Here is a 15,831-nt window from a genome sequence, read left to right as displayed (position 1 = left end):
CTCTACTATTAGTTTCAGTGTATCTGGTTTTATGCGAAGGTCCTTTATCCACTTGGACTTGAGCTTTGTTTAAGGAGATAAGAAAGGATTGATTTGCATTCTTCTGCATGCTGACCTCCAGTTGAACCAGTACCATTTGTTGAAAATGCTATCTTTTTTCCACTCGATGGTTTTAGCTCCTTTGTCAAATATCAAGTGACCATAGGTATGGGGGTTCATTTCTGGGTCTTCTATTCTATTCCATTGATCCTCTTGCCTGTCTCTGTTCCAATACCATGCAGGTTTAACCACTATTACTTTGTAGCACAGCATGAAATCGGGGATGGTGATTCCCCCAGAAGTTCTTTTATTTCTGAGAGTAGTTTTCGCTATCCTGGGATTTTTGTTATTCCAAATGAATTTTAAGATTGATCTATCTCTGTGAAGACTTGAGATGGAATTTTGATGGGAATTGCATTAAATCTGTAGATAGCTTTTGGCAAGATAGCCATTTTTACTATATTAATCCTTCCAGTCCATGAACGTGGGAGATCTTTCCATCTTCTGAGATCGGTTTCGATTTCTTTCTTCAGGGGCTTGAAGTTCTTGTCATACAGGTCTTTCACTTGCTTGGTTAGATTAACACCAAGGTATTTTATATTATTTGTGACTATTGTGAAGGGTGTCATTTTCCTAATTTCTTTCTCAGCTTGTTTATTCTTTGAGTAGAGGAAGGCTACTGATTTGTTTGAGATGATTTTATATCCAACCATTTTTCTGAAGTTATCAGGTTTAGGAGTTCTCTGGTGAGTTTTGGGGTCACTTAAGTATACTATCATATTATCTGCAAATAGTGATATTTTGACTTCTTCCTTTCCTATTTGTATCCCTTTAACTTCTTTTTGTTTTCTAATTGCTCTGGCCAGGACTTCCAGTACTATCTTGAAAAGGTAGGGAAAGAGTGGACAGTCTTGTCTAGTCTCTAATTTTAGTGGGATTGCTTCAAGTTTCTCTCCATTTAGTTTGATGTTGGCTACTGGTTTGCTGTATACTGCTTTTACTATGTTTAGGTATGGGCCTTGAATTCCCGATCATTCCAAGACTTTTACCACGAAGGGATGTTGAATTTTGTCAAATGCTTTCTTAGCATCTAGTGAGATGATCATGTGGTTTTTTCCTTTGAGTTTGTTTGTAAAGTGGATTACATTGATGGATTTCCGAATATGAACCATCCCTGCATTCCTGGGATAAAGCCTACTTGATCATGATGGATGATTGTTTTTATGTGTTTTTGGATTTTGTTTGGTAGAATTTTATTGGGTATTTTTGCATCAATATTCATAAGGGAGATTTGTTTGAAGTTATCTTTCTTTGTTGGATCTTTGTGAGGTTTAAGTATGAGTGTGATTGTAGCTTCCTAGAATGAATTGGGTAGTGTTTCTTCCGTTTCTATTTTGTGGAATAGATTGAAGAGAATTGGTATTAGGTCTTCCTTGAAGGTCTGACAGAATTCTGCACTAAAACCATCTGGTCCTGGGTTTTCTTTTTGGGTGTGGAGACTGTTAATGACTGCTGCTATTTCTTTAGACATTATGGAACTGTTTAGATGGTTTATCTGCTCCTAACTTAACTTTGGTACCAGGTATCTATCTAGTAAGTTGTCCATTTCATCTAGATTTTCCATTTTTGTTGAGTATAGGCTTTTGTAGTAGGATCTGATGATTTTTTGAATTTCCTCAGTTTCTTTTGTTATGTATCCCTTTTCAGTTCTAATTTTATTAATTTGGATACTGTCTCTGTCCCCTCGGGTTAGTATAGCTAAGGGTTTATCTATCTTGTCGATTTTCTCAAAGAATCAGCTCCTGGTTTTGTTGATATTTTATATAATTTTTATTTCTACTTGGTTGATTTCAGCCCTGAGTTCAATTATTTCCTGTAGTCTACTCCTCTTGGGTATATTTGCTTCTTTTTGTTCTAGAGCTTTCAGGTGTGCTGTCAAGTTGCTATTGTATGCTCTCTCCAGTTTCTTTTTGTAGGCACTTAAGAGCTAGGAGTTTTCCTTGTAGCATTGCTTTCATGGAGTCCTACAAGTTTTGGTATGATGTCCTCATTTTCATTAAATTCTAAAAAAGTCTTTAATTTCTTTCTTTATTTCTTCCTTGACCAAGTCGTCATTGAGTAGAGCATTGTTCAGTTTCTAAGTGTACATGGGCTTTCCATTGTTTTTGTTATCATTGAAGACCAGCCTTAGCCCATGGTGATCTGATAGGATGCAAGGGATTATTTCAATCTTTTTGTATCTGTGGAGGCCTGCTTTGTGACCAATTATATGGTCAGTTTTGGAGAAGGTACCATGAGGAGCTGAGAAGAAGTTATATATATATATATATTGTTTTAGGATGAAATGTTCTATAGATATCTGTTAAATCCTTTTGGTTTATAACTTCTCTTAGTTTCATTTTATCTCTGTTTAGTTTCTGTTTCCATGATCTGTCCATTTCTGAGAGTGTGGTGTTGAAATTCCCCCACTATTATTGTGTGAGGTGCAATGTGTGCTTTGAGCTTTAGTAAAGTTTCTTTTACATATGTGGGTGCCCTTGCATTTGGAGCATAGATGTTCAGAATTGAGAGTTCACCTTGGTAGATTTTTCCTTTGATGAGTATGAAGTGTCCTTCCTTATCTTTTTTGATTATTTTTAGTTGAAAGTTGATTTCATTTGATATTAGAATGGCTATTCCAGCTTGTTTCTTGGGGCAATTTGCTTGGAAAATTGTTTTCCAGGGTTTTACTCTGAGGTAGTGGGTGTCTTTGTCCCTGAGGCATGTTTCCTGTATGCTGCAAATGCTGGGTCCTGTTAATGTATCCAGTCTGTTAGTGTACATCATTTTATTGAGGAATTGAGTCCATTGATGTTAAGAGATATTAAGGAAAATTGATTGTTGCTTCCTGTTATTTTTGTTATTAGAGGTGGAATTATGTTTGTGTAGCTATCTTCTTTTGGGTTTGTTGGAAGATTACTTTCTTGCTTTTCCTAGGTTGTAGTTTCCCTCCTTGTGTTGGAGTTTTCCATCAATTATTCTTTGAAGTGCTGGATTTGTGGGAAGATATTTTGTAAATTTGTTTTGTTATGGAATATCTTGTTTTCTCCATCTATGGTATTGAGAGTTTTGCTGGGTATAGTGGTCTGGGCTGGCATTTGTTTTCTCTTAGGGTCTGTATGATATCAGTCCAGGATCATCTGGCTTTTATAGTCTCTGGTGAGAAGTCTGGTGTAATTCTTACAGGTCTGCCTTTATGTTACTTGCCCTTATCCTCTTACTGCTTTTTGTATTTTTTTAATTTGTTTTGTGCATTCGAGGTTTTGATTATTATGTGACAGGAGGAATTTCTTTCTGGTATAGTCTATTTGGAGTTCTGAAGGCTTCTTGAATGTTCATGGGCACCTCTTCTTTAGGCTAGGAAAGTTTTCTTCTATAATTTTTTGAAGATATTTACTGTTAAAAAATAAATAAATAAATAAATAAATAAATAAATAAATAAATAAGATATTTACTGGCCCTTTAAGTTGGGAATCTTCACTCTCATCTATACCTATTATTCTTAGGGTTGTGTCCTGGATTTCCTGAGATTCTCTCTTCTATCTCTTGTATTCTGTTGGTGATGCTTGTGTATATGACTCCTGATCTCTTTCCTAGGTTTTCTATCTCCATGGTCTCCATGGTCTCTCTTTGAGATTTCTTTATTGTTTCTGCTTCCATTTTCCTGGATGGTTTTGTGTAATTCCTTCACCTGTTTGGTTGTGTCTTCTTGCAATTCTTTAATGGATTTTTGTGTTTCCTCTTTAAGGGCTTCTACCTGTTTACCTGTGTTCTCCTGTATTTCTTTAAGGGAGTTATTTATGTCCTTGTTAAAGTCCTCTATAATTATCATGAGAAGTGATTTTAATTCTGATTCCTGCTTTTCTGTGATGAGGTGTGATGGGGTGTCCAGGACTTCTATGGTGGGAGAACTTGGTCCTGATGATGCCAGGTAACCTTGGTTTCTGTTGCTCATGTTCTTGTGTTTGCCTTTTGTCATCTGGTTAACTCTAGTGTTACCTGTACTCACTGTCTCTGACTGGAACTTGTTTTTCCAGTTATCTTGCTTGTGTCAGAACTTGTGAGGGGCGCGCGTGTAGTGTCTCGCCGGCAAAAACATACACACACACACTAGAATCCTTCCATAGAAACACGTTTATTCCCATAAACCAAAATGGTGGCAGAAGACGAAAAAGATGGAGAAAGGCACTGTTTTATACCCTAGAGCGGTGTAATCACCTCTCATTGGCTGCTTACTCGTAGCGCGCCAAACGCCGTGGAATGGGCTTAGCTTTGGCGGGCTTTTACCATGGCACATGCGCACTTTATTTGTTTACTAGGAAGAATTATGGCTGACAGCGCCACCTAGCGATGGCGGACTTTGCCAGCACCTGCCGCGGCTCCCAACATCTGCCCCTTTATTGTTTTAAAAAACAGAGGGTGGTAGGGGTCCCTGGGAAGGTTACGTAACTCCCATATTTGGGGGTCTCACGGCGGGTCTGAGTCTCTCAGAGGGTGGTGCTCAAATGTTTGAGGCTTTACAGGGTGCCAATACCAGAAGCCCTAGGGTGCAGCGGCTGAGGAATCTGTCTACTGGCTATTTCTTTTTTGTTTTGTTAAACAGGCACTGGTCAATGTCCCGTGTCTAGGCTGACTGACATTTTTCTACGCCCAGCATCAATAGGGCTAACACCAAGGAAAAGCAAGCCACCCTGTCTTAGGCTGCGAGGGATATACCCGCGCCCGGGTCATTGCCACTCGCTAATCCCGTCATGGGGTTGGCTTGTCATCAATTCCTCAGTTGTCTTCATGGTGTAAATCTGGCATGTGGCATCAGCCTAATTCCCATTTTGGGACCAATTGGCAGTCGGCCCGGAGACAAAAGGATGGAGTTATGTATCTGGCTGTTCTTGGCCTGTCTAGTGTGGTACCGGTTATGACTCAAACCCATGGCCGATCGAGCAAATTCCATCTTGGGGGAATAAGCGTTCAAGAACCAACAGTTTAAGACAGTCTCCCTTACCCTACCAGGTGCAATAGAAACAAGTCCTCTGGGTGCAAGGGCTAAGGGGAACAGAAAGAGATGCAAACACCCATCCCTGTGCAATGGAGTCATCTCCTAGGGGTGCAAGGGCTGTTTGTCTCAAAATTCAGGTACCACAGCTACACAGACAAGGATCAGTCAGGCCAAGACTCCTCACTGACCCAGTGTAATGGGCAAATCTTCTGGGGTGCAACGCTGATGGCCTAACATTTAGCACCACCACTCGTGAGGGGGAGACTGCTTATAATTGAGGCAGTGATAACCACACTGCAGGGGAAGCCCCTAGTACTTTGGAAGCGCCTGTGCAAAAATAGCCTTGTCAAGATTTTGTTGAGCTCTGAGTTTGCAACCAACCAAAGATGAATACTAATCCACAACTTAGGGTATACCAAACAGGCCTACTCCCACCCACTTAAAAAAGGGAAGAAAAGGAAAAGAAAGGAAGAAAGCTGAAGAATTCCAGGAGGACAGTCCCTCAGTCAGGGACAGATCCATGCGCGTCGAGTTGATGTTCACCACAGCTGCTCTCAATTTTCTGAGTGTCTCACTGAAGTTTTCTGAGCAGTTTCCTGTAAGATACTGAAACAATTTTCTGGACAGATTAGTTACACGAGTAAAGTTTTTATACTGTACACTGGTGATGTAAAGTGTACCCAGTTTTCTCTCACATCTCAATTGGGCTAGTTGAAAGAGGATATCTAATCTCTCTCTCAATAAATCAAGGCGTTGATTAAGGATCATTAGCCCGCCTTTTAGTTGGGTACTGGCAGAGGTTTTGAAGGTTAACAGTCTCTGCCACCGTGGCTGACAATTGGGGGTAGTGCCCACCTGAACAGAAGTTGACATAGCAATCTCAGTGGCAGTGGCGGTAATGGCACTAATTGATATCGTCGTCACTATGGCTGCTGTTATACCAAATCTCTTTTTTGTCTAAATAATGACAAAGTGGAAGGAGTCTCCACGGGGATGGGAACCCATTGCGTGACTCTGGCAACCACAGCGTGAGTGAATCTTTTGAATTCTAACACTGGGACATCTAGCAGGTTTCATTGGTACAATTCTTAAAGATGGAATTTGATAAAATAAACAAAAATATTAGGAACCTGTATCTCTTGGATCAGTACAAGGGCTATCATCAGAGCCTGGAGGGTCTGTCTGGGTGTCACCTTCCAGTATCGCGAGTCGCCGCGTCAGCCGCTCTGGTAGCCAAAACGGATTGTCTTCTTCCTGTGGAAACACACAGACCGCTCCCCTGGCTTTTAATAAAACAATATCTGGGCCCTTCCATTGTCCGGTCAAAATATCCTTCCATTTCACCATCTCTTTCGGCCTCTCAGGCTCTAAACAGTGACGGTCAGCAGTGGAATGGCCCTGACTGTCCAGGTTTAAAATATTGAGGGTAAAAGTGTTTATCTGTCCCTCATCAGTTAATTGTCAAGGGGAATTAGGACTTGTATTTCCCTTGAGTATATTCAACATAGGTTTATGTTCTTTTATGGTAAGCTGAAGATGAGGTTTTAGCCAATTAATATCTGTTAACAACTTTTGAGAATCACTTTTCTGGAGCAACAAGTACTCTAAAATCTTAAAGTTCATTGTACTAGAGCAAAGGCTTGTAGAAAAACTCTTTTAGAGAGATCAGCCAATAAAATATACAATGAATAATATATACTGAGATATTTAAACGGTTTAATCTTTGTATTAAAGCAACAACAAATTTTTTAAGGCCATTAATTATTCTTTGAGGCAAGCTTTTTTAATGAATGGCTTCATGGGCTCTCAAAAATCACAAGCAATTTCACTTAATGCAAACCTCTCACCTTTACCAGGAGGTAAAGGAACTGTATAGAACAATCTTTTAAATCTATAATAATTTTTTATATGCATTTACTTGAATGGCAGCTGGAGTAGGCAAGTCAGGCTGTAGTGCCCCATTAGTCTTATAAATCTTAAATTTGAACTTTCTCTGTGTAGCCCTGGCTGTCTTGGAACTCACTCTGCAGACCAGGCTGGCCTTGAACTCAGAAATCTGCTTGCCTCTGCCTCCCAAGAGCTAGGATTAAAGGCGTGCATCACCACTGCCCGGCTCTAGTGTTTTTTGATTAATTGAATAACCAACTCTTTTTAGCTGAGTGAAGTATCAAATAAAGCCAAGCTGAAGGCAATCTTGTCCTCTAATAATTGTTAAATAGCCGTCTGAAATCCAAGCTCCTGTCTCATCTACTCTGTTACAGTCTTAATTTAAATGTAAATGTTCAATCTTGGCCTATATCCTGAGGCCTGGCCCAAGGATTATCCTTCCTGTACCAAGGACAGGTTTGTCAGGTAACCTTGGACACCCGACTGTTGTTCAAGCCTCCGTTCCTGGGACAGTCACTCTAAAAACTATCTAAATTTCCACATCCAAAACACTCCCCATCTCTATGGCTCTGTGCAGTTATGGCCAGACCCTGATTGCATGAGGGTGCAACTTCACCGCAAAGACAAGTATCTAAGTCTGTCTTTGCCTGTACGTTCTGAGGGCTGTGTGGGCAGTTCAACCTGATTAATATCACACTGACCTTGTCTTACAAGCACGTTAAGATCCCAGTCTGTATGTCTTAATTTAAATGTAAATGTTCTAAATCTCTAGCAGGCCAGCATTGTATCACAACTTGTTATAAATATTTATATTTAACTCTACCTGCTGCCCCCTTTCTATAACATGGGCGAATCAAAAAAAATTTTTTTTAAACTCAAGATTACAACTGCCAACTGTAGCCAATGGAATACTGGCAGTTTAACTAAATTTTTAAATATCTTTTGTAACATTAGAGTGTAACCATTAATTTTGAGAAGCAAAAGCAAAACTAATCCAAACAATCTATCTTCTCTAAAATCAACACCAAGCAGACCACCCCTATGCTACAAAGTTTTGCTGCTAATTCTCTACACATGAATGCATGAAGCAGCTTTTAATCTCATTGAAGAGACATTGGTCTAAAATCTTACTTTCTATATACCTGGTTTCTGAACGACTCCAACACTGAGCTAGTTCCACGCCACCTTTCGTTATCAAAGTTGTAAATTTTTAATTACACCCAATAATTTAAGCCAATAGTCTATAACCAAGACATGTAGAACATTTTTATACTTTTAAAACCAATCCGAAACAACAATGAAATGGCTAAATATCTTATTTTTAGATCAAACAAAATTTCTTGTCTTTCTAGCTGTAATTTCAAGAGAAAAGCACCTTGTCACAGAGGTTTTTCTAGGACAAAACGACTCTTAGCTTCCTTATAAAACCCAAAATGCTGCTGGTCTCTTTTAAAAGCAGCTTATGTCAACCTCAATTCCTGAAAAGACTTTTTTAGCTCCCAAAGGTTGGATCAAGCAGTTTTAACGATCTTTCTTTTTGAACACGTAACAAACACAGAACATTTAGACAACGAAACAAAAAGCAAACACAAACACGTGGACATTGGCGCGCCAAGGACAGACAACAAAGAAGGACCTCTAAGAACTACAAAGAATTTTAGGACGTCTCCCGAATTCTCTGCTTCTAGATGAACTCTGAAATAGCCTTTTCATTCTTTTTTGTTGATACAGCTCAGAGAGAGGGCACCTGTATTTTTTTAAAAACTCTTTCTCTCTCTCTCATATTTAAAATGTAACTTTTCATCTCGTTCATTGGAGATGTAGCGGGCAGCTAATTTAACACTTCAATACCCTGCTTTCTAATTCTTTTTAACCCTGCTCTTCCCGCCTGAAGCGGCTTTTAGGCTGCAGGCAATGTTTGTTTAGAATTCTCTTGACCTATGTTTTTGCTGTCACTTCCTAAGCAAAATCGGCACTGGGCCAATTCCTCATCCACCTAGACTGTCTCCCCCAAACCACTCTTCATCTGAGTCCTCTGACTCGGAGGAAGTTAGCCCCTCCGACTCAGAGCTATCACGCCGTAAAAAGCCCGGCTCCTTTACCAGATACAGAGGTTTCTTTCTGAGGCTTCCTGTTCTCCCGTCTCTCCCAAGAGCGTTTTTTCTCTCATCTCTCATCCCCGTGAATTGGTTCTCGGGGAGGCCTGATTTCTTAAATACGTTTCTTTTCTCTTTTCCTTTCTGAATTTCCCAGCGCTTCCATTCTTTCTCTGTTTCTGACATGTGGACCTGTAATTTGTCTACCACTCTCCAGCCCGCCAAGCGGCTTTTCTCATCCTGCAAAACCAGAAGGAAGAGTACCAGCACTGCCTGGGGAGGGAGACGAAAAAAATCAAGACCAAACATATCTCTCAGAGAACATCACCTCGTTCTACGGTTCTGGATTCCTCCACGCGTGGATGGCGAGCGGCGGAGGGTCTTCTGAAAACGTGCCGGCGATGGTAAATTCTCCCGGGTTTTTTGGCACCAAATGTGAGGGGCGCGCGTGTAGTGTCTTGCCGGCAAAAACATACACACACACACACACACACACACACACACACTAGAATCCTTCCGTAGAAACACGTTTATTCCCATAAACCAAAATGGTGGCAGAAGACGAAAAAGATGGAGAAAGGCACTGTTTTATACCCTAGAGCGGTGTAATCACCTCTCATTGGCTGCTTACTCGTAGCGCGCCAAACGCCGTGGGATGGGCTTTAACTTTGTCGGGCTTTACCATGGCACATGTGCACTTTATTTGTTTACTAGGAAGAATTATGGCTGACAGCGCCACCTAGCGATGGCGGACTTTGCCAGCACCTGTCGCGGCTCCCAACAAGAACTCCTCAGAGTTCAGATGTCTCTGTGATTCTGTGATCCTGAGCTCCTGGGTGGAAGAACTCCTGGGACTCAGGCTGCCTCTGGGATCCTGAAATCCTGCTGCTCTAAGTACAGTGGTTCCACTCGGATGGCTCAGGATATGGTGTCTTCATGGGAGCAGACCAGCTAAGTGTCTGCCCCAGCAAAAGGACCAAATGAGGGGTTGGGGGGAGTGGTATTCTGGAGGGGCACAGTTTGGGTTGCTAATGGGTCCTGAGTGCCCCAGCCACCCAGTTGTAGCTCTGGGGCATAGGGTTGTGCAGGAGGGTTCTGAGTACTATGGTTCCTCTAGGATGGCTCAGGATATGGTGTCTTTACAGGAGCAAACCAGCTAGCTGTCTGCCCCAGCCAACAGGTGCTTATTTTTATTAACCAAAAGTTTTATTTAGAAATTAACATGGAGATGTGGTGATTTCAATGAAAAAAAAATGTCTCCTGTAGTCTCCTATATTTGAATAGTGCTATCTGTAAAGGTTATGGCCATGTTTATTTTAAAATCCTATTGTAAGTTAAAAAATGTCAGCAGAGCCTGCCTCCCCATGCACTGGGGATGCTGGTAGACCGAATGTGTTCCTGCATTCCTGAAGGGAACCAGATTGTGTACAATACATAGGGTTCCATACCAACAATCCCTCTTCTGGCAATTCATCCAAAGGTTGTGATAATGAAAATAAACATAGAGTTTTTCTGTCAAAGATTTCCATGTGCCATTGAATTATAAATTAACTTAAAACTATACATATTCCAACAACAGGGAGATGGAGAGGTAATTCATACTATATCCATAAAACAGCATAGTCCAAAGTTTTAGAAAATTATATGAGAGAGGAATCATGGGTAAGATAAAAACAGGTTTCAATTTATAAGACAAATAAGTTAACTGTGAAATACTATGCAATTTTATATACTACTTGACCTAAATATTATACTCTATATACTTTTTATACTTTAAAAATGTTTTATAGAGACTGTATATAAATCTTAAGGTGGATACAATGTATACCTATGTAGCGGTGATAATCTTCAGTGAGGCTTACAGTGTGATTTGATTTTCATCAAATGCATTAAATTTTATAAAGAAGCAGAGTACTTTTTAATGGTGGTTCGAATTGTATTAACAGCAAACAGTAACATCAATAGCCACAGAGAGGACGGATATAACATACATGGGGATTAAATAAATAGACAGAAACATGGAGTGACCATTCTCTGTCCCGGTGACTTAATAACAGGTGGAAGCACGTGTGTAAATAGCCCTCTCAACAGTGGTGACTGTGAAGGAAAATACATATTTTTATCTTTGATCCACAGCTAACAGTATAAACTTCCTTTGCATTGCTATCCAGTATACACAGGCACACAGGTAGAAAAAGGTTAAAGTACCCAAACAAAAGGGTTTGATTTTGGTTTTGTTTCAGTTGGGATACAGCACCAGCTTATCTTGAGTTCCTGACTAAGCTTCCAGAGTGCTGAAATTATAGAAATCCATGACCACACCCAGGTAAAGTTTTACTTATCAACAACATTAACTTTTAACCACAGTAGAATTGCTATCAAATATCATTTTATTCATTGTGGTTGGCACATGGGCTTGTTCCTGAGTTCTTCCAAGCTGGGAGCATAAAGACACTGTTGCATGCACAACCATGGTAGTGTATCTTTAAATGGCTTTGTCTCATTTTTGAAGCTTTACTTCTTTACAGCTGTAGTTCATACAAGTATTGATATCAAGAGCACCCACTGAAGTTTAAACTGGTGCGTGTGTGTGTTTCAGAAATTATTGTAATTTGAAATTGAGACTTGTAATTAATATCTTTGATTTTATTCATTCCAAATTTCTTCACTGGTATTGTTCCCCTCATGTGATTATTTAAAAGGCATTTTTCTAACAGTTGGGTATATTTAATATCTTGAAATATGTGTTACTTTTTTCCCATGACTACAAATTCAGTTAATTTAAAAAAAATGCCAACTGTTTTTTTTTTTTAACTAAGAAGTGGTTCTAGATGCCAAGGTTTTAGTGAAATATCACTTACAAAATGTGAGCCAAAAAAGATTGCTTCTCAAAATATAAAAGTGTGGCTCCCACTCCTAAATTCATATAATTTAACATACTTTTCTTGTAGCAACCTTTTCACTTTCTATATTACATTTGTTGGCTACATGAAAATAGTTAGATGCTTTAATAGATGCAAAACCATAGAAGTCTGCATTTATTTCTTGGTTAAATTACATCCTTGGACAGTGATATAGGTTGATGCAACAGCTGACCTTCCCAGGATTATATATCTTATATCTACTGCTCCATTCCATAAGAAGTTGTTCTCCTTGGTGTGATCCAAAGATGGGGCCTAGGCACATTGTGTCCCAGGCCATAGATGACAAGGACAGTGTCGAAAAAGCAAGACCTTAGAGGCATGACCTACAGGAACCTCTTTTCCCACCTGAGGTTGGTAGAGACAGTTATAGTAATGTATCTCCTGACATAGTTGGTCTGTTGGAGTCTTGTAGGGTCGAGCCCGCCATATTTCTGTTGCTAGAGTAGAGGGAGGCGATTGATGAGCAATCTTAGCCATGGCTCCAATTTCAGAATAAAACAAAAGTAGAGGTTTCCTTAAAGAAAATAAATACTACCACCACCATTCTTATTTCAGAATTCAAGATACTCAATTAAATCCTTAGGCTGTCGAAGCCTTTACAATATATGAAGTATGAATTTCAAATGGAAACGTTGAGAGTAATCTGTCATACATTTCTCTGTTATACCTTGTGGTCATATTTTCCTCTCAACCTCTTAACAATTCTCTTGCAACTTTCCAGCCAATTTTATGTTTTTAAAATCATTTCTGTTATTTTAACTAATGTTATGTTATATTAAGTTTAGTCAACACAACAAATATTTTCTAAATATTATCATTTTCTGGGCTGAGGATGTAGCTCAGTTGATAGAATGCAAGAGTAGCAGGAAAAAAGCCTGGAGTTCAGTCTCAAAGGCCACATAAGCCTGGCACAGTGGCACACACCTGTGATCCCAGCCTTTCTTACTCAGGTGGAGGCAGGAGGATCAAAAATCCAAGGTCATCCCCCAGTTTTATGTTCTTAAAGACTCCGTAGCTGTCAGTGATAGTTTTCATTGATGACGGAACCAGGAGGATCCCCAATTCTGATATTTTACAGTAAGGAGAAGGGTGTCATAAGAGTTTCATTTAGATAATTATACAATCCCCTGCAGACACAGGATTACTTGTGTGATAAGGTTGAGTAAGGAGACTCTGGCTGTGTCCAAGGCCATGTGAAAACTATTGTAGGGTACATGTCATTGGTCACATCTGAATAACCTGATATGGGAAACATTCCTCAGATAGAGGAATAGCCTTAAATAACAGACTGTAGCACCTGTAACTCAAACTTGGGCAAGCAAATGTGCTCAGTTAGCACTCTGATTCTAAACAAAGTATGAGAAAGTGGGAAGGAACACAGCTCTGTGACAAGAGAACCCTTTGCCCTGTCTGTTCATTGGTATACTACTTAAAAATCCTAGCCAGAGTGATAAAGCAAGCAAGCAAACTCAGGGAGTCGGAGGGGATACGGGGAGGGAGAGAGAGAGAAACTACAAGTAGGAAAGAAATAAGTGTAGCTGTTATTACTAAAAGATGATGTAATTATCTATACAGGAAATTCAAACAGTCTACTGAATAGCTATCAGAATTAGTACTTAGCAAGATTCCTAGATATCTTACATTAGTATACAATGATAACTGGATTTTTATTCAATAGCAAAAATTGATAGGTTAAGGATAACAAAAAGGAATAATCAGAAAAATGTATCATTTGTGCATGATGCTGTAAGTCTTTATTGAAGAACATACAGAAGAGGCATGTTTATAAAAAGGCAAAAAGACATATTTCATATATTTACATATAAAATATTGGATAAAAATCAACCCAGTTCTAAGGAAATTCCAAACAGGGTTTTCTATTGAACACAAACTTGAAATTTACTTGAAAACAAGGCATTGTAGCACACACCTTTAATCCCAGCATGTAGGAGGCAGAGGCAGGTAGATCTCCTTGACTTCAAGGCCAAGCTAGTCTATATCTTGAGTCAAGACCAACTAGGGCTACCTAGTGAGATTCTGTCAAAAAAAGAAAAGAGCAAGCAAACAAAATTTATTTGCAAAAGTTCAAGCAAAGCAAAATCATTTCTGAGGTATATTTTTCTTGTTCCTGTTAATCCCACAGATTAATTTAAAAAAGCATTTTTATTTGTGTACATAGGCTGTCTCTCCCTATCGGTGGGACTCAAGAAGTTCACTTCAGATGTGGGTAAGATGAGGGATTTTATACTTCATGAGTAGGGGTCTTCAATGTGAGGGGTTGGCAGACAAATAGGCATGGTTACAGAAGAACATAAGTATAGCGAGCTGGCCATAACAACCTCCTGAAACAAAGACATGGTTGTGCAGTGGTCATTACAAGATGGTCATAACACCAGCTGGTCATAACAATGTCCTCAAACAAAGACATGGTTACAAGGTTGTCATAACAGCCTTTGAAACAAAGGCATCATTGTCATTTCCTGGAACAGGTAGTACAGACCCATGTGTAGTTAAGGTTACAGGTGGAGCATAGCTCAGTCCTTGAGAAACCGAAGAGTAATCATAAACAGGAATGGATGTAGTCAGGATATACAGCAGATCCAGGCCACAGGATTTAGAAGCTGCAGACATACCCCAACAATAATTGGAAAGCTAATAGAAGAAAGAGTTGCCATGGGTTGTGGGGAGCCGCATAATGCTGCGCCCTTAAGATGGCGCAGGTCTCCAGCTTCTGCCACCTGTTGGCGAGTGCTCTTAGGGGTAAACAAGTCCTTGCCACCTGCTGGCGAGGACTCTTAGGAGCAAACAACTCCTTATTTGGCTGTGGCTGGTAATCTGGCTTGTGTCCATGTGTGTGGACCTATCTGCTGTTGCCATGTGGCAGATGGAGGTTGACTGGTCCTAGAGTACTTAAGCCTGGGAGGCGCTTCCCCCGGGGTCGTCAGTCAGAAGATTGTTCAAGGGTCCTGAATAAACTGCTTGGAGAAGAGCTCTCGGGTTGCGTCTTCCTTGCTGGTTGAGGGTGGACACGACAATGGGTCAGCAGGGAAAAGTGCTGATCAATTTTTCTTTTCTTTCAACAGTCTTTTTCCCCCCTTTAAAGACAAGTTCTTACTATGTGATGTTGATGTCCTGTATCTATGTGGACCAGGGTAGCCCTTAACTGACTCTGCTTCCCTAGGACTGGGATTACAGGCAGGCATTACCTCATTCAGCTGATTTCATCTTTTAATCAGCAAAACTAACATGAATGCACATTTATATTAAAATGGACCCCTCTGTCACACGTAAAAAATATAAAGTAAAACTGAAACTTCAGTTCTGTAATGGCTTTGCAAAGACAACAGAAATAGAGGAAACTATCTGTGAGCTCAGGAGAAGGAATTTTTATCAGACACAAAAACTAGAAAAAATATAATGAAAATTTGTCACAATAGAATTAAGAAATCCAGGACCAGGGAGATGGCTCAGCAGGTAAAAGGACTAGTAGCAGGGCAAGCCTCTACCCAAGTTCAAACCCCAGAATACACATATTTTTGGTTGTGAGCCTAGCCTCTAAGGCTGAGCCATCTCTCCATCCCCCCCAAGAATATACATAAAAAGGCAAATATTAATTCCAGCATTCCTAGAGAAAGATAGGAGACTAGAGAATCAGCAGGAACCTGTGGGCAGCCAGTCCTGGAATGTACACAGGAGTAGCTGAATGAAGAAAGACCTTAGTTCAATAAGTTAGATGGTAAGAATGATACGCAGACTTCCTACTCTGACCTCTATGGTTGGGTTGTGGCATATATGTGCCTGTATTTCACACACACAGAGAGAGAGAGAGAGAGAGAGAGAGAGAGAGAGA

Source organism: Grammomys surdaster, unplaced genomic scaffold, assembly GCF_004785775.1.
Source record: "Grammomys surdaster isolate TR1022 unplaced genomic scaffold, NIH_TR_1.0 806, whole genome shotgun sequence".
Classification (NCBI taxonomy): domain Eukaryota; kingdom Metazoa; phylum Chordata; class Mammalia; order Rodentia; family Muridae; genus Grammomys; species Grammomys surdaster.
This window is presented reverse-complemented; position numbering follows the sequence as displayed.